General features: G+C 41.6%; 1 protein-coding gene across 3 annotated transcripts in view; it reads left to right on the plus strand.

The window, feature by feature from the left end:
• The first annotated feature begins 2,049 nt into the window (after nt 1–2,049).
• TAOK3 (TAO kinase 3) overlaps nt 2,050–19,741 on the plus strand; it is a 92,985-nt gene continuing 75,293 nt past the window's right edge. Inside the window, exons 1-2 of one of the 3 annotated variants that reach the window (XM_055706046.1) lie at nt 2,050–2,218; nt 3,095–3,157. The gene's annotated coding sequence lies outside the window, so the exon portion shown is untranslated. The remainder of the gene's footprint in view (nt 2,219–3,094; nt 3,158–19,741) is intronic. The other 2 variants (XM_055706033.1, XM_055706039.1) reach the window with 2 other exon arrangements.

The following is a 19,741-nucleotide window of genomic DNA, read 5'->3' on the forward strand; positions in this document are numbered from 1 at the left end:
AGGGTGTGGTGGCGGCTGCCACATCACATGAGCTGACTGGGTGCCCAGACTTCACCCAGTGTCGATGGGTTTGTCCTCTCCCCGCAGACATGCACCTGGCTTGAATTGTTTAAATAACTTTCCCAAACTCATACAGTCACAGAGTTAAAAACAGAGGTGGAACTGGCCAAAGCTCTTTCTTGGAACTAACCAGAGCACCCTTAAAGCTTTATAAACAGTTTTCCGTATCTTCCCCATTTCCTGTCTGTATCTCTTCCATCTATCCACACATTTAGCCCACCAGCTCCCCTGCAAGCCTGGTTTGTACTGCTGTGAATACCAAACTTGTTGCAAGTGTGCCTGAACCCAGGCTGCCCTTCCGAAGTTCATTTATCCTGCACTGCACTGCCTCAGCACTTTGTCTGAAGCCGATTTATTCTTTAAGAGCAGCTGATCTTTCACACATCACACAAAGGGCAGGTGCGTTTACTAATAGGAGAGCACACAGGAACCCTTTGAACAGAGGGAGCTGTGTGCAGCTGATGAGTAAGAAACTGCATACAGCTGCTGATGCAAAAATTTTGAGCTCATTCTGTGGTCAAAACTAGAATCTCACTTGCTGTTGCTCCCTCCGTACTAATTCCTCATGTTTAATATTAGCCTTCTGGAGACACCCTCTACTGTCATCTCTCAGGCATTCAGTGGGAACCCAAGGGAGGCGGTTCAGCTTGAAGGAATGCCATGTTTCCCTTACAAATGCAGAACCTTAACTGTCTACGCCCCAAACAGCTATCAGGGAAAGTCTAAACTTCTCTGTCAAGCTATTGTTCTTGGCTCATATTTTCATGGAAGCTGTTTTTCTCATCACGACTCATTTATTGTTGTATATATATTCACTCAGTTTGAAGAAAGATTTCTGCCTCCTGCTTTGTCAGCATCAGCTATGCACAGAGTAGCTGACACAGAAGTCATTGCTCACAATGTTTTTCTTTCCATTTGCAAGAAGTAGAGGAAAAAAAAGGTTATGAAGCTCAGCTTATAAACAGAGAACATGGCAACTCATTTATGGTATGAATTACATGACTGCAATGATAAAACCTGTAATATAGTACCATGGCCTTTGAAGAACAGAATGCATACAACCATAGCCTGGCACACATGGCTTTCATGTGTACCTCTGGTTTCAAAGAGCTGTATGATGATAGCCCTAGAAGGTGGCTCAGGAGGAGAATAGCTGTCAGAAACAAGTTAGTAGAATGAGGTTGCATGAGGTATTGGCAGAAGATAAAGCTCTGCTCCTTCAGGTTTGTTGAGCAAAAAATACAATAAAAAAACAACTATCAAAGAATAAGCCACTGTGAGCCTCTACAGCAGTAAAAGAACGTTTGCCTCTAGATTCAGAGGCTATAGGGAACCACAAAGTGTGTTAGAAACTGCATTAAATCACCTTACCCTGTCTCTGCTCTGAGCTCTTCCTAATCCAGATCTCTTAACCACTGCTAAAGCTCCTTCTTCTCCTTTGAGGCCTTTCCTCCTCAATGCACACACCATTGGCAAGTCTGATCTTTTTTTTTTTTTTTGGTTACTAGGATCATCTTCCTGCTGTGATCTGCCACAGGACACCCAGTCGTTGCCAAGAGTCCCCCAACCCTGACATCAGGTATTAAAACCTGCTTTTTTACTTGGCCGTGACACGGCTCCCTCAGACACCCGAGGCTCCTACAGGCCCGGCCCCGGCCCCTCACACCCCTGGGGCCAACCCCTCGAGCCCCGAGCCCGCTATGGGCGGCGACATCGCCTACCCCAGGCCCTGAGGGGCTCCCCCCCGTCCCGGTTTGGGGGGCGGCCCCCCAGCCACTAATGGGGGCCGCCAGACCGTGACCGGCACCACGGAGCCCTCGCTCCCGCCGGGACCGCGCAGGCGGCTGAATCGAGCGCCGATGCTACAGGGGGGCGATCGATGAGGCGGCGCCGCTCCGCTGCCTGCCCGGGTAGCCGAGCGCCGATGCCCCCTCCCCTCCTCTCTCCCTCCCGCCCAACGGCGGACAGGCCGTGGAGCCGATCGCCGAGCTGCCGCGCGATTGGCCGCGCCTGGCGGGGGGAGCCGCACCTCGGGCGGCGGTGGGGCCGTGGCAGGAAGCGGCGGGGACGAGGACGGGCCGGCGGACACCTTCCTTCTCTCCTCCCGCCTCTCTCCCAGGCGCCGCGGACGTGGCCCGCTGCCGCCGGCCGGCACCAGGTGAGCGAGGCGCAGGGGCGAGAGCTGCGGCCGTGAGGCGAGGCGGCCGCCGGCACCGGCTGAGGGGGCGCGCGCCGAGGCTTCGCCTCTGACAGGCGGATCCCGCAGGGGTGGGGAGGCGGGCAGCGCCGGCCGGGGCAGCGGCGGGGAGGGGGGCGCTCAAAAAGCACTTTCTTGCCGTCCCGGGGGCGTGGGGGGTTCGCTACCGGCCCGGGGGGTGCCGGTGTCCCGGGGGCGCCTTACGGCGAAGCTCCCCGGGGGCTGCGCCCGCGGAGGGGCCCGCCCGCCCGCTCCCCTGGGGCCGCTGAGGGGCCGGGATAGCCGCCCGCCGCTTGAGGTGAGGGGGTCGGGGGGTGCGAGCCCCCCGGGCAGCTGCGCCCGTCCTGCGGCGGCTGGGGTGCGGGGGCAGGGGACGGGGGGCAGCTCCCCCGCGGGTCGTGCTGGTTTCCGCGGGGCTCCCGCACGCCGCCGCCGGGCGCGGTGGGGGAGCTGGCGGGGAGCTGTGCGGGAAGTTGGAGGTACGGGACAGCGGCTGCGGCGCGTTACAGTAACCGGTGCGGAGGGGGAGATGCCTCGGTGGGAGAGAGTAGACCGGGAGAGAGCAGGGAAAGCGCCTCCGTCCCCTTCACCTGCAAGCCAGGGACTCTGTCACTGCTCGGATAAGCGCTGTTTGTCTCTTAAGGTTACTACCCCTCAGATCTGTTTGTAAGTAAGTAGTTTAAAACGACATCAGTATTTGGCCTAGTGAAATTCAAGTGTAAGGGGGAGCTTGGTTACTGTCAGCTTTCTGTAAACTGAGTTGGCAATAATTATATAATTCTGGTCTTAGCAGATGTATCTGTCCTTTTAATGACATTAAGAAATGATTTACTGTAGGTGCTGAATGTCATCTAGCAGCACTCATATTTGCGTGGGAAGGAGAAAGAAGGAGGACACTAGGCAAGTACTAAGCCTTTAGAATGTTGTTTTATATATATATCTTTTTCCTCGTGTCCTTTTCCCCCTCCACACCCCCTTCCACCTCCACCCAGAACATAAGCGGAATTAATTCCCTAATCCTATAACCATGATACTTCAAAAATTTAGTAGCCACAGACTAGCCCTTGTAGCATCCAGGTTTTCCCTGGTCACTTACTCAGCCTGGCCAGAAATGAGCAGCTCCATGCTGGATTTGCTGTCCACAACCAGGGTGTTCTCCTCAGGATTGTGCTCCAGCAGTTGAACACTGATGTCATAGGTGTGCGGAGTATTCGGGCTCAGCATAGAGTCTAGTGGCAGTTGCCATGTTTGTTTAAAAACAGCAAAACAGGTGGTGCTGGTATGGCCTCCCTGCTGTGCAGAAACCTCCTAGCAGGAGGACTTACCCAGGCTGTGGGAAAGCTGTGCTCGGTTCTACTTTCTGTGCAAGAGGATTTCAAATCACTCTGCCCATCTCACAGGATAGTGATCTAAATATGAAAGCAGTTCAGGGTTCTGGATCAATGGGGGATGCTCCTCACCTCTTCTGTGAAAGCTGTTCTGCAGTACACAACACGATTAAAAATTAACTGGGTAAGAGCACAACGGAGGTGTGACACTGTTGGCCACAGTTTATGGTGTTCATGTTTGGGTGAGGATAAGTGGGCTCCAATCTGTTCTCTAAGGTTTGCTTATATATTTGCAACAAATGTTTAGGATGCTACAGGGCTTAGAGTTATGTAACTTATTTTGCTAGTAGTCATTACTTTAATATATCTTGTACTAGATCTATTAGAGTACATGTGTTGGTATTTCTACATTGATAATGGATTGTTTATGAAGTAATATACCATGCTTGTTCCTTAAAACTATATTATTTCTGGTAACTAGCTAATTCTGAGTTCTCAGGGAGTAATGTAATAATAGGGAGTGTTTTAAATGTGAATACCTGTTCACAAACTCTCTTTTAACATTGAAATTCATACAAATATCTAACAACTTAATTCTTTTATGCGCTCTCAGAGAGGCTGCAAACTCTTCCTATCTGCATTAATGTATAGTTTTTTCAGGTTTTGTCAAATCAAGATTTCTTACTTACTCTATAGCTCATCATATAACTTCCTTTGGCATCTGATTTGAGAACTTGACCTAAATTGTTTCCATCTTCCCCTCACAATATGAGGGTTTTCATATTGCAAACAAATTCTTCTGGATGTATATTACAGTGATTCTCTGTATGTACTTCCCTTTTGCTTAGTTACGTACATTATCAGTAAAAAAGGATCCTTGCAAGTCAAAACTTTTAAAGATTAGATGTTTCTACTTAGGTGCGTTCCGAGTATGGATCTTGTATCAACAAGCTTTTTGCTGTTAAATTTATTTTTCATAGTGTGTTGCAGGATGGGGTGGTCTTTCAACAGAACCGGCCTGTGTGCCTTCTGACTAATCAAGCTGTCTTGCCTGTGAGAGAAACACCGTATGCAACTAGCCTCGAGTTTTCTGGGCTGACAGAGGCAGTGCAGGAAACCCTATGGCTGAGGAGGAGAGGGCTACAGCATCGGTGAAGTTTGCTGCGCAAAGGGTGGGGTCAGTGAGTTTGGACCAGGAACAGAGTAGTTTTCTCCATTTACAGGTTTTCGTTCAGGTTGTTCTGCAGCCTCGTGAAATGCTGCAACATTCACATTATGAGAAAAGGCAGAGGAAGAGGTGTTCATTAAATGCTTTCAGTTCTACTTATTTGTTGATTTTACAGGGAAAAAAACTTAGTGTCTAAGTTTGCTTTTAAACAGAAAACAGACCTTCTGTTTTAAGACAGAGTTCAGATTCTTTTAATAGAACCCATCTATGGTTCAGTCACAGAATTTACAACAAACTGAGTTTGAATAGAAGTGCAATTTTAGTATCAAAGACTAAAGAACTAGTTTTTTATAAAATTGTATTTCAACACATGCTCAGCTTTTATAATAGATGTGCTTTTACACAACAGGAACAAAATAATCAAAGTTGTAAACCCAAAAGAGTGTTTTATTTTACGCTTATTATTTTGAAACTACTTCCGTATTTGAAGGCCATTGATTAAATCAGAATGATTTGATTGCCTTTGGCTTAGTGCTGTGTAATAAACATTGTGCAATTGCATTGCGCCTGCTTGTTCATTAGTCCTTTCAAGGGTAGCTTAGTGAGTTTTCCAGACAGTCTTGTTATCACTCACTGAAATCACTGCAGTAGGTTTGTTGTCATTTATTGAGTGAAACATATTTTAGAAAGTATTGATAAATGTAGGAGTTCCTTAGATATTTTGGGTAAAAAGAAGGAAATCTCTTTTCCTGTTTTTACATAGGTAGCACACATTCTGTCTTTTCATTTTGATCTGCTGGCTGTATTACAGCACACGAAGCGCGATTGTATAATGTGCACTGCTTAAAATCATCATTGGTATTGCAGGCCAGGAACTGTAATCTTTGTGAACCTCAGTTCCTAATTAATGAGGAGGAAAGTTGAAATAGAAATTAAAGTAAATTAATTGGGTGTGGTCATCATCTCCTGAGCTACTGAAGGCTGTTGGAAATCAGAGTGCTCTCCTAGTTAGTTATACTGTGGCAGTTTCTGTTGCATCTTTATAAAGCCCCACTTCACAGCATTGAAGAGCAATACTTCTAATGTGACATGTTGTGCTTATTCTGTAGAGCTATATCATGGGTATTTAATTTTTACTTCCTGTTGGAAATGTGAAAACATATGTTTGTAAAGGTCGGTAGGTTTTGCTCTCAGATTGGAGAAAGCTGGAGTACTGCTAGTATTTTATTTTTAAAAAAAAATTTGTTGTTTCAGTGAATTCAAAGAAATTGTGGCAATTTAATTGTCTAGGTGGCTCAGGTAAGCTTGCTGAGGATGGCAAAGAATGCATTTGATTTGAGCAGTTTCTAAGTTTTCTTGTTTGTATACTGATCCTTGTGTTTGTGTTGTCTTACTGGACTTTCCCTTTGTGTAAGAAATTGTTAGTTTAATTTGTAAGGGCAGGGAAATTTCAAATTTAATATAGTGAGCTTACAAAACAAGTTTGTCTGAGTTGTTAATGAAGTAAGCACTTATGCCCTTGAACAGGTAATAGCTTGATGTTGATGTAATTACTATTTTTTCCCCACCCTGAATATTAGGTCAAAATGGACTCTGGTTTATTTCGAATTTAATGAAACCAATGGTTATGTGGGAACGCGCAGTTGCATGCCTTCCTACTGTGCTACAAAAGGCTTTTAAATAAGGACATTCTCACAGTTCGTTTGACATAATAATTTCAGTCTGTCTTTCTGAATATTAGTATAATTAGGTATGGTTGGATCATGGGGGTTAGTTGGGCAAAGCTTGAGAGCATAGCTCATTCAGATGAACTAATCTTCATCAAGTTGCCTTTAAAGTCTTTGGCTGGTAAATTCCCCCTGTTTGCACCCCCTTCAGCTGTCACTGTTGATTATGACACTGGGTTGAGAGACCAGGTAATTCCTCAAAAGAAGGGCAAATAGTGACTTTGATGTGCCATGTTTTCAGGCCTTCATGCCTTTGCTTTGGTATGAGCAGCCTTTATGCTGTGGGTTGTGCTGTCTTTGGGAAGACGGAGAAAGCTGTTTGTACTTAATCTAAGAAATTGTTACTTTAAGAGTGGAGATGTTAACCCCAAAGTCTTGGATAAACTCCTGTCTATAGAACTGTATGCTGCCTACTGCATTTCCCTGTAGTCTGAAATGTGTACATGGGTTTCTTTCGTATTTGTTTTGGGTTTTTTACTTTTCTCACAAACAACTCTCCAGAATTACTGTGATGTAGAGTGTGGCAGATGTTATATTCCAGAGTAACCGCTCTTCAGCACTAGGAGGAATTAATCTGGTATGTAGTGTATGTATTTTCACATTTGTTAAGCAGTTTAGGATGAAAGGTGTTATGACTACCAGACACTATAATCATTTTATGAGCTGGATGTCTTTATTAGATTGGAATTGAAGAATGTGTGCCAGATTTTGTGTACAGTGAGTCTGCTTCTGGAGAGACACAAATAGTGTGCTCACTTCCTACATTAAAACTTTTTTCCCTTTAATTTTAAGTAAGTGAGCTGCAATTCTGTTACACAGAATCTGGCATAAAACTGAGTAGATTTATTTAGGGTTGCCCTTGAACATTGTGAGTGTTTAAGCCAGATTTACAAGAATATAGTCACGGATGATTCATGTTGAGATGATGTTTTTCTTCCTTGTAATGGGACTAGGTAGCATATGGTATCGCTGAAAATTGTTAAATGCAGAGCACTGATTTATTACACAGCAAAAAGTTTGGATTTTTAGTCTAACGCTGAGCAGAAAGCTTTGTAAACAGCTCTGGCTGCTGGTTTGAATTGGCTGCACTACTGTGTTGTAGTGGTAAATTTTCAAAAGTATTCCTTTAAATGAAAACATCACTCTTCACAGTTGTGTATGTGCCCCCCATTGCAATGGAGTGAATATATGAACTCACTGGATTTTTCATTAAAGGAGAGGGGAATTATTTTATTTTTTTTTTAAAGACTGCCTGAAACAGCTTTGAATGTATTGCTCATCAGCTCTGCCTTGACAGTTCACCTAGCCTTTTAGCCATCCAGAGGGATGCTTATTTTCTTACGGTTCAGTCATGCTCTATGGGATGACAACTTAAAAAATGAAATCCTTGTCTTATGTGGGAAGTAGAGGTATTAAGACTGTGTAAATACATAGTTTTCTTCCAGTCTAGCCAAAACCTCTTCCTTCTGTGTTTTGGCGTTTGGTTTTGGCTTTTGTCTTCTTTTTTTGACTCCTGGAGGGTTTTTTTGGTGGGGCAGATAGGAAAAGAAAATACTCCTTGACCCTTCCAGTGCGCGAGGGAAAGTGTACTAAAGTACAGTTATAGAGAACATAAATTCCCATTGTCTATTTCCTTGTGCTCTCCTGATTTTTTTTTTTATTCATCTTTTAGATGATTATAATGTTTTCGGAGCGGGCATAATTTCTGCTGTGGCTTTGTAGGTCTTACTACAGCATAAGTGAAGCTCACAGGTGCTATAGTAATATAGATAATAAATAGCTGGTCATAGGAGTACATTGATTATGCTTTTTCAAAAATGAATTAAGCAATAAGGAGGAACCTTCCATTTAAACCTTAGAGCAGTATTTGTGTTTGTCTTTTCCTTTAATAAAAAACTTGATTCTAATTTATTTGTAAACATTAAAGTACTGTTTAAGACAGACCTTATGCCAAATTTGGTACTGCTATAATGGATTTACCATCTCATTAAAGGAGATGGGAATTAGGTCAAAGATACATAGTATCTGTTAGAAAGAATATATATGCTCCCGCAGCTTTGTAAGTTTTTGCATAAAAATCAGATGAGTCTGTTGTCTTACTTGGTTTATGACAATCTGCCTTTCAGTTCAGGGTTACTTGTGTGTTTCTTTCCTCTTATTTTGACTGGTTCAGGTAAAGTTTAAGTATGCTGTATCCTTAAGAAAAAAAAATACTTGACATCATTAAAAAACTGATGTTATTTAATAAAAGGAAGTAGTATCTATCGTTAAGGGAATTAACTAATGACCTCTTGTTACCATCGCCTCCAGGATCTTAGATCCTCCCTTCACTTGCCTCATTCTTAGTCATAGATTGGAAAAGGAAAACAGGCTTTCCCCCCTCCCCCAACTCCTAAGCAGTTTCTCAACTTCAGATGAACTGATCGTTGACCTAAACCATGTGAATAAACTGAAGTCAAGAAAATACTCCCTTTCCTCTTGCAGAACATACTACTGTTATTAAAACTTGCCTAGCATGTCAATTAACTCTAGTTCCCAGTTTTCACCTGTACATAGAATATTTTGTAAAAGCACTAGCCTCAAATGAATTTTAATTTATAACATTTTTAAGATTAACGTTGGTTGTGGTTTCAGTTTTAACTCTAAGCTTCTTTCAAAAGAGGGGAAAAACATTTCTTATCTGGAAAGTATGCGAGTGGCAGAGCAGATAAGATAATTGAGACCTAAATGTGAGCTGGGATGGAAACAGTCTCTGTTAAGAGTCAGGTCTCATCCGCTTTGCCACAGTCAGGCGGTGCTTTAATGCATACTAATGCGATGAGTTTTCTCATCCTGTGGAGAATGCAGTGAATTTTGACTCTGCTGCTGCTTTTGCATTAAGAGACACGAGCCTTTAGCTGAAGTCTTAGAGGCTCATATTTTTACAGTCATGAGCTTTTTGTCATTTGGGAAGCAGGCAGCCAAAAATAGGAGGATTTTATGGCTCTCCTGCCTGTAATCACATTTTGCTCCTAAAGTAAGGAATAGAAATAAAAAAAAAATGTTCCAACTTGTTACACTTAGGCAGTCATTTCCCAGAATTTCTTGTGTGCATTTCCTTCTCTGTGGAGGATAACAAGCTTTCCATTTTCAGCTCTTCCCATAGACTAAAAGCGCCTGTTATGGTGGTAAAGCATGTGTGTTCAGCACTTGATAATGGCCCAGGTGGGTGGGAGGTAGTAGTGCAGGTATCTAAAAGGACAAACTACTGTAATTACTTTTTAATACACTGTCTTATTTTTACTGTAACTCTGCTTTTGCAATTTACAACTTTGTATTTTAGGGTTGCCTTACTAGAAAGTATGTAATTTCAAATGAAGTTTGACTTACAGAAGCAGATACAAGAGGCTTTTTTTTGTTACAAAATCAGTATTAGGCTTAATATTTTGATCCAGGAAATCTAGTCCAGCAATTAGACCTGCTGCAGGTGTCAGAAGCTGTAATCCAGAAAAGGAGCTGGTTCTTTGTAGCGCCGTATCAACCATGACATGAATCAAAACATACTGAAGTTGCACATTTGGGAGCTATAGAAACTGCAACTAAATGTGTGATACACAACAGGAGCAGTTCAGATCCTAAAGGCTGACTGAATATTACTTTGGACAAGTGCTCCAAATCTCAGGTGTGTTGGGGTCCTTCTCTACATTTCAGGTTTCCAGCTTTATGTTATAGTGAGATTTCTGCTAGTATGGCCACGATCATTTAACACCTTAGAATGAAGTAGCAGAAAGTTGCTGACTAAGGCTTGTTGTTTATTTTCTTTTTCCTGGCTACCTGAGTATTCTAGACAATGTTGTTTATATTTTTGAGCAGTTTTATTGTTTCTTGATATACTGAGTCCAAACCAGCCATAGGTGGTAAAGTGAGGTTGTGGTGTGATCTGTTACACATTTTGTATTGGATCCAGGCTCTGGAGACATCCAGAGAGGCAGAGGGTCAAGAACCCCAGTGTACTGACATGCAGGCTGGTGACTGGAGCCCCAGGCTACCAGTACAGCTCTGCTGGTGTTTAAGGTCAACTCCTTGCAAATATTTTAGGAAGGCTTATATTCAAATGCTATTTATAAGACCAGACTAATTTCTTTCTTCATAATGATGGTGTGTTGGCTGATGACAGGGCAGGAATCTGGAAGATCTGGATTCTGTATGCCACTAGTCAGCTGCATATCCGCAGGGAAGTCGTTTGCTAGCTTTCTGCCTCAGTTTTTTATCTGTATTTACATGGGGAAAAAAAAAAAAGCTGACTAATACATGTCTCACAAGGCTATGAGAGCACAGTTAGTAGCCTCATGCTGTGAGACCTTTGGAAAACACTATAGGAATGTTCAAGGGGCTTATTATGGTTAAGGCCCTTGCAGTGAGAGAACTGGTTAAGCCTGGGTTATTGTTAGACCATTCATTAAGGAGACCTAATAGTTGAAGCTATGATAGTAGCTGTTCCTGGTTTCACCTTCAATTACCCTGGGCAGATACAGACTGCTGCAATGCTGGAGCGCTGCAGTGATCTGGAGTAGAACTAGAGCATATACATTAATGTTTGAGTCTGCCTTGAGCACTTCATTTCTGTTTCACGGCAGGTTTTGCATGCAGGTCATGCTGTAGCCTAAGTGAATTTTTGCAGTTTAACATCATGATGATTACTTATTCTGCCACTAGTGAGCCTTTAGCACCTTCTTGCCAGAATAAATACTATATATTCAGCTGAATTTTTCCTGTGTGTTTGCCTAACACTTTTAATCTGCCATGTTTTGACTTTAAATTGAACAAAACAGTAAAAAAATGTATTAGGCAACAGAAATTCTAGTGCTCAGTATTAAAAGGTGTAAACTAAATATTAACCTCTTGAGATTTGGCCATCTTCAAGCTCAGGTTGTCCTTTCACAACCTGTAGTCTTTTGACAACCTGTGAAACTTCTGTGTGAATGCTCATGTTGTGGTTTTTAAAAATTCATTTGATAGTATGTTGGTAAAATACCTGTCAGAATTTTATCCCTTCTGGCCAGCATTATAATAAGCAACTATGCAAGAAAAAGAGAAAAACCGATTTTAAGAAAGACTGGCTATCAGGGTTTTTTTCCAAAACTAAGTAATCTTGTCAGTTGTTAGCAATGGGATCTTATTAAACTTTAATAACTTTCTTAAAATTCAGCAGTGCCACACTCGTGTACTTGAAAGTCAAGATACAGTCTTGACAACTGAGGTCTAAATCCTTGTATTTCTGTTTGTGTTTGGAGTTTCATCTCTTTATGATTGTATATGCAAGCCGTTTTCTGTGTCTTGACAATTTGAAATGTATTGACTGAAAGAAAATTACAGACTTGGATTCCTATTAAACACAGGGCTTGAGGAGGTAGAGATCAGGGGTTTGGGAGCATGAAATGGGTTGTGAATGTTAAATCATGAGTCTGTAAATTAACATGAATTTTAAGTTGATGTTACTGCTGAATTAAAACCAGCTGTTACTTTAGCCTCTCCTTGCCCCCACTGAGTTGTGTTGGCATAACCTTTGTGCTACCAGAGTGTGATACACAGTTAGGAAACTGATCCAGCTGCAAAATAACCATGTTTAGCAAAGCCAGTGGTCTGGGGGTAGGAACAGACAGATGGGGAATGAGGGTGAGGCTGAAAGGTAGAAACTTCTCCCTAGGGAAGTAGGGGCAGTACTGCTGAATTATACAATGAGTTACTTTTTTTTTTTTTTTTTAAGAAAGATAATACACCAAACAAAAAACCCCACATACTACTGTTGAGTGTAAGTTCATGAGTAAATTAGTGAGTTTCACTTTCTGTTTCTTGTGCATGAGCAGGGTCTAGCAGCATTTGTGTTGTCTTGGGCTGCAAGCTGCAGGGCTGAAGACTCGAATCCAAATCAACATGACCTCCTTTCACTGCATTTTACCTTGTGTTCGGAAAGCGCTTTTTTAGGAATCCCATGTTCAGTGCTTTATATTGATTATGCCTGCCTTTTGGGTTTTTTAAAATGTTTTTGTGTTCAGATATGCAATATAAACAAGGAAAGGATTTTTTGCAAGGCTGACATGTTTTGCTGTAAGTTAGTTTTTCTGTGTTTTATAGCCTATGCAGAAAAATATCCTTGCCTTAGGAAATGGGGGAAACCCACAAGCAGAATGCTTGTCTCGGGCAGTGAGAATACACATAAGCAAACAGGTATTGTCAGACACAAAGTTTTGTTTCATACTTCGGGTATACATCAGCTTTTCAAAATGTTGGGTCATGGCACCGTATGACAGGAATCATGTGAAGGTGAAGCTATGTATTAATGTTAAAGTCCTATTTGTTCTTGAAGTGTGAGAATTACTTGCAGTATGTAACCAAGAACCTAAAATTAGAAAAGGAACCACCAATGCATATAAACTTTCTTCAAATAGATTGTTTCACTAACACAAATGAGGCAAGTTTCCATTTGTTTGCCTTTTTCTTTACAAAGATCTTTAGTTTAGGTAAGCAGTACAGCACAACAGCAATCTTTTGAGCATTGCTGAGCCCACCTGGCTTCCAAAACCATCCAGGGCATTTGTGGTGAATGAGTAAAGAATAAAACATCTCATTTAAATGACATTTGGCTTCTGGTGGCAGGACCTCCCTGTCCAAAGAGCACTTGCAGCTGTTGTCGGTGAAGCTGTGGGTAAGAGTCTCAAGGGTGTGTAGAGAGGAAGTCAAAGAACTTTCGCATTTACGATCTCTGTCTTCCCAGTTGCCTTAAACAAAAAGGACAGCTTAATTTGTGTCATCATTCATAAATTAAGAACTCTTGAGAGGTTCAGCTGAATGCTGAGTGTCTGGATGAAACTCCCTCTCTGTCCTGTGCTTTTGTATTCCTGCAGCTTGATAGCTGTGTTGGAGATGGTAAGATTGTGTACATGAAGAGTTACCGCTCTCATCTTGGGTGCCTGGCAGAAGGAACTTCCTAGTGCTGACTGCTAACATTGAAGAACCACGGGTGTTTGCTGCTGCTCTCAGCAAAAGGGGGATGTAGAGTGGAATCTACCTTCCCCCCAGCTGAAGACTGATTTAAGACAACAGTTGCAAAGCTCAGACTGACTTAATGAAATAGTTTGCTATCCTTCCAGTCACCAGAGGTCTGTCCTGGTTGAGGCAAGCAACTAGGAGGAGTTGTGGTGGTTTTTCTTTAAAAAAAAACAGGGTATTTAAAACCAGACTTTTGCACTTTGGTGGTTAACTGGTGGTCAGGGAGCTGCATCTATACGCAGCAGGGAAGATTTTGGTTCCTGTTTGGGTATGTGGCACACCCTGCCCAGGCTGCTGTGCCCAGCGGTTAGCGTTCCCTCTGGAGGTGCATTAATATGAGGTATATGACCTGGAGCCATCTCCTGGTCTAAGTGCATTTTTAAATAGGACATTTTAGTGTCAGGGTACCAGTAGAGAACAAAGTCTTTTGAATAACTGTCATGTGATTTATTCTGTCTTCTCAGGGGAAAAACTGTATGTGATGTAGAGGGGTTTTTCTATTCATGAATTTGTACATGCTGCCTCTTTTTTTAGAGAGGGCAGATTAGAGGAGAACACCTTTCCTTTTTAGTGGAAGCTTGCAAAGATTTTTTGGAAGGCTTTTGCTGCTTCTGTACATTACTCTGATGTCTAGGACCACCTTTTGAGTGGGACATCTGCACAATTAAGTTTTACATTATCCTAGGTTTCCTTTTTTTTTCTTCTTCACCCACTATCACTTTGTATCACATTATATTTTATGTACAAACAGTGAAACACAAATACACCTAAAATGTTCTCCTTAAAAGGTTGCGTTTTCAGGGAGGTTTAATCCCTGTACTGGCATTAACAGCAAGATAAATGAACATGCTGATGTTCTACAGTGAGATTAAACCAAATTGTTTTAGTGACACTTCAAGGTGGAGGGCGCAAAGCTCAGAAATGAAAATTGCTTTTCTATTTTATGAGTAGTCAAAATATTTTGGAATTAAAGGCAAAATTGAAGTTGAGTAAATTGATATTTTTTTTTTAACTGCTTGTACTAAGAGCTCATTTTATATAATTACTGGGGTGTGACTTTAAATTCTGGGCAGGACTTTGTGGCTTGTTAGCATCAAGTTCAGCTTGTGATGTTGCAATGAAGAAGGAAGTGAACGTGTGCGTGCTTGGGGAGGGGGTGAGCAAAGCACTTCTGCCTAACCGCATAAGGTGGGAATTGCAGCTGGCTGGTTATTTTTAGCTTCTATCTCATTCTGAATGTGAATCTTTTTTTCATCAGAATGTTTGATAAATGAAGGTTTTATTGTTTTGAAGAATGTTTTTCACATTAAAAAGTACTAAACATAGACGACTTCTTCACCCCATTTTTATTCACTAAACCTTTAAGTCTTTTTAACCTCCCAGAGCTGCAGGACTGGGTGTGATGAATTTCACAAGTATCTCTATCTGCTGTTAATTTTCGCATTTGTACGTCCGTAGCTAAGAGTATAAACATACTAGGGATTGGAAAGAAAGGTGAGAGACACCTTTTAGATCAGCCTCTGTAGCTGGAGAAATACAGAAGCTTAATTAAAGGAAAAAACTAAAAATAGTGGGTCTGATTTTGCTCCTTTCTTGCAAAAACCTGCAACATGTTCGTAAGGACTTTTTTGTGGGTAGGAGAGACAAGAGATACCATCAGTTTCCATCAGTGTGTTTTCCAGTCACTTGTAGTAGTGATTCATTTTTGTTCATTTGTTCATCCTGGCCTGAAGGAAGACATATAGAATGTTTCCATTTTAAGTTCTTCAGCATAGTGGATGAATAGACTTACCCTTCCTGTGTTGATTTTTGCCACAGTGGGTGAGCTTTCCTTCCTGGGATCAGTCTGTTTTGCTGCACTGGCCTAAAATATCCACTCTCTGAAAGCTCTTGGTGTGCTATCAGAGCACCAGTGGAAGAAAACGTTCTAACCATTTTGCTTCAGGGTTGCTGATCTTAAAATGCACTGATAAAAATAACAAGCTTTCTAAGCACATATAGCAATGTTTTCCTGGCTCCCTGCCTCTTCCCGCCATATTAGATGCCATTAAAGGCTACCAAAACTCAACAATCCCCAAGTCAAGTGCGTAGTAGCCATGTGCATTTACTGCAGCATTAATAGTTTATTCTGGGCTTTCTTAAAGGAAATTAAGGAAATTTTTAATAGATGGAAGCCCTCTGCCTGCTTCCATGGTATGGTAAGTATCACGCAAGCAGCAGTAGTGCATGCATGCTTTTACTGCACCAGGTAGTATTCTTCAGCCTCTGGTAACAAGAGAGAGCTTGGGGATCCTGAGTTGTCTTCTGGTCTTTGGTTAGACTGCCAGCTGCACAAGTTGTGTTGCTACTTTTGTAAGGAATAGCTGTGAAACAGTCAGCTCACTTCAGAAAGGCCAGTAAAAAGCATTTGGAGTTTAAGTACTGTCTGTATCTGCTGACTTGTCACAACAGCTCTGAAAAACAGCGATGACCAGAAGAGATGAAAAGCTTTCTGTGTGCAGCAGAGGGTACGTACCCTGCTGTAATTTTGGGGCTGAAAGAGCAGAAGTAGAGATGGCTCATGGTAACCTTTAATAAACAGCATGGTGCTGACATGACAGTGAAATGCTGCCATATTGGGGCACTGGGGCCATATATTTTCTCTCCTTATTTACTCTTATACAATGTGTCTTGAAATTATTTTTATACTGCTTTAAACTGACTCATGCTGACTCAGTTTAGCTGTGAAATTCCAAGGGCTTACAATTTAGAGTAAGGTTTTCCTCTATTACCAGAGCATCTCTTATGTTGATCTTGAAGGATCTGCTGCTCTCCCTGTCGTCGTCTTTCCCCAAGACCGTTTCATTCACCAAGGTCATGTTAGGCTCAGTCTACATTTGCAAATATGTTTGTGGTGGCTCTTTCACATTTTCTGCTGAAGAAGCTGCATTGAAATCTGTGGTGTCTGATACTAAATAAGAAAGACCTGGTGGTGAATGCTTTCAATTACTGGTTGCATAAACCAACTCCGGTAGGAAGCACAGGGCTAAGAGGCATTTCCAGGCCAAGAGAGGCAGAAGTATTTGTAACAGTAGCTAAATTCCTTGTAACTTTTCCAGAATCTTTATAGAGTAATCTGGGCATATTCCACTGTTCTCAGAAGCAGCTTTAAAATTTTATCCTCCCTCCTAAATTACATGCCAAATGATGCATTTACAGAATTGAATCAAGAAACCTCTGGTGGCTCAAATGGAAATCTCAAACCCGTATGTAAGGTTCTTCTGAAGTGTGTAACTTACAGCAGGTGGTCAGGAAGCTCTGCTGCCTGTGTTGGGACTGACTTAAACCCAGATCTCAAACCCCCAGAACTTCCAAGGACAAATGTGTACCAGAAAACAGACAAAATTTTGCTGTGGAGTATGTTTGAATAGCTTCTGAGCATTAGAATATTTGCTGGCCTGTAATTAATTTCAATTATGATATGTTTTGATTGGCTGTCAAAAACATGCTTTTGAATTTGATGCACATTTTGTGCTGGTCATCTTGTTCCTTGTCCTTAAAGTGGTGGTCCTCTGTCTGTCCTTGTCTTTGGAGGTAGTACAGCCTCTTGAAGGACACTTAGGCTTCTGTGTAGCCTTTAAAAATGTGCTAGTTTTGTTTAGCATTTGTCTTGGGTTACCCTTTGAGATTTACAGGGCATTTTATGTTTGTTTTGACTGTTAATTTATCTCACTTTCTCAGTAAGTCCAGTCTTTTCTGGCAGTGGGTTGTAGGATGGGAGGATTAGGATGTTCTCGGAGCCTGTGTTTGGAGTGCTGTGCTTCAGGGTGAGCACTTGGATTCTTTTTCCCTTAGCCTTTGTGTTGAATGTGTGATTGAAAAGGCTGTGAAATTAATGTGATTATAGAAATGAAATCAAGGGTTTGATGTCGTAGTCATTCAGATGTGAAATGACCTTGCTGCTTGTGCTTCCTTTAGCGCTTCTATGGTATTGCCCCATCTTTGGTAACAAAATACTCTAAGAGTCCTGCTGTTGCATAGTGGTGGGGCTTCTCCCACTCAGCTCATTTATTAATTTGTAAGCGTGGCACTGACATTTCAGTTGAAAACTATTTTACACTCTGCAGACTTAAACGTTACTGGTCGTATTTACAGTATAGTGGCTGGTTAATAAATATACACTTGGCAAGCTGTGGGATGCTTGCCTGCTGTGTTATTATTAACATGTGGTGGGAACGGTTGTCTTCCCGAGTAACACTCGTATAGCTATAATGTACACAAAATGTTTTTTAAAACACTATTTTAAAATGCTAGTGTTCATATTCAGCTGTTGACCAGAGATGTGAATGATGCAGTGATGAGAGTTGGTGGTCTTTAAATTGCTGAATTAATGCAGATGTATTTCAGGGTGGTTTTTGTTTGATTGTTGTGGGTTTTGTGTGGTTTTTTTAAGAAGCATTTTGAAGCTGTACATGTTCTGTGTGTGTATAGTAGGGTAGCTAAATCATACTCTGGAAAAGACCAGTTTAAATCTACTTAATCCAGGCTAGGTGAATGTAGAGCTGCAATATAAGATTCCTGATGCCTGTTAGTGTAATTTAGCCTAGACTTACGGGTGCACAATGTCATACTGAAAACAGTGTCATGCTGAGCTCACTCTGCATCCTATGAAGCCACCTCGGGGATGCTACGCTTTGTGAGCACTGTCAGCTGAAAACTAAATTGGGACAACCAGATCACTGCATGGATTCTGCAGATGTTCTTCAGGTGGAACTTCCAGTGATGACTGACATCATGTGCCCAGCAGTCCTTACTGTTCGGAGATCCTGCTGAGTCTTAAAGCTTCCTGATTCTGCAAAATCAGTTCTTGCAGTTCTTGTGAGTGGGGGGAGCAACAGTGCTCTACTTCTCTCCATCAAACAGTTAAGCTACTTAGAAGCCATAGTTTTATTCTTTATAGAGAGGGAAATAAGACGGTGCAAGCACACCTTTATATTATATACATAATTGTGCTTACATTATACACTCTTCTTGTACTAATACAAACTCTTATGCATACAGTTAACATTTTACTAGAAAGGTGAAACATGACAAACATGAAAATAAAACAGCTACCTGTGAGCTTTTCTTCAGACTCCCAGAGATCTGTGTGACAAATCTGTTTTGTTTTGTATTTTGATCATGCTTCCTGTAGCTTAACTTAAAATATGTTAGGGCAGATGTTTGCCATTGTATGCATAGGCCTCCCCATCTAATGTACTTTCCTGTTGCTTCAGGGAATTTGGATTTGCATTTTTTGGAAAGCAGGAGGGACCTGGGATTTGAATGGATTTCCATATGTAGAAGTTTTGGTTACAGTGTTCAGGTTTTGTATCTTCATCTCATCTGTGTAGCACTGATTGCAGCTAGAAACAAGATACTGGATACATTAATATGGCTGTGTTGACATGTTTTGATTCTGCTTTCATATTGAATGAATTGCATTGCACTTGAAGGCCACATGACGTCTGAAAAGAGAAAACATACTGGTAAAATTTATATTCTCCTTTGGAACTAAACGAGCCATAAATTGCTGCGGTACAGGTCTGTGCCTTACTTTGTTGCTACCAACTGTAGTGATGTGGTTCGTTTGCACAAACCCTGAATTTATTGTGCATATTTGCAAAGAATTCCAGCTACTTTGTATGGTGTGATACCTGGAAATGCCCTAATCGGGAATCTTCTGAAGAAAATTCAACAGCTGGGAAAAAATAAAATCATCTTAGGCTATGTCTGATGCTGATAAGGGGGTTCTGTGAGTGCTGGGGAAAACTGTGTGTTATTATAGTTGTTTTATCACCTGCTATGGAAGGCTTGCTTATACCACTGATTGCAGAATAAGCAACTTTTATAAGTTGAAAGTTTAACTGAAAGTTTCTAGTTGCTGCTTTGAACTTGCTCGTACAGTTCTTGTTACAGTGCTCCTGTGGTAATTAAGCACTTGTCAACAGCCAAATACTACGTAGTTATCTTTGTTCTTGTTGACATACTACTGCTAATTTATTACAATAGCATTGAGGACTATTCAAATATAGTGCCACATTTAGCAAAGCTATGTAGGAAATCGTATTTGAGTTCATGCTTGGAGAAATCCATTGTCGCTATAAATATTGCAGATAAATGGGATGGTGTCCCATTTTACAGTAAGTCTCTTGTCTTGAGAGAGCTAACGACCGGTCCGTGGTTGTACAGGGAGCCTGTATGAGTCTGGGAA

The sequence above is a fragment of the Falco cherrug genome, chromosome 1 (genome assembly GCF_023634085.1).
Source record: "Falco cherrug isolate bFalChe1 chromosome 1, bFalChe1.pri, whole genome shotgun sequence".
NCBI classification, from domain to species: domain Eukaryota; kingdom Metazoa; phylum Chordata; class Aves; order Falconiformes; family Falconidae; genus Falco; species Falco cherrug.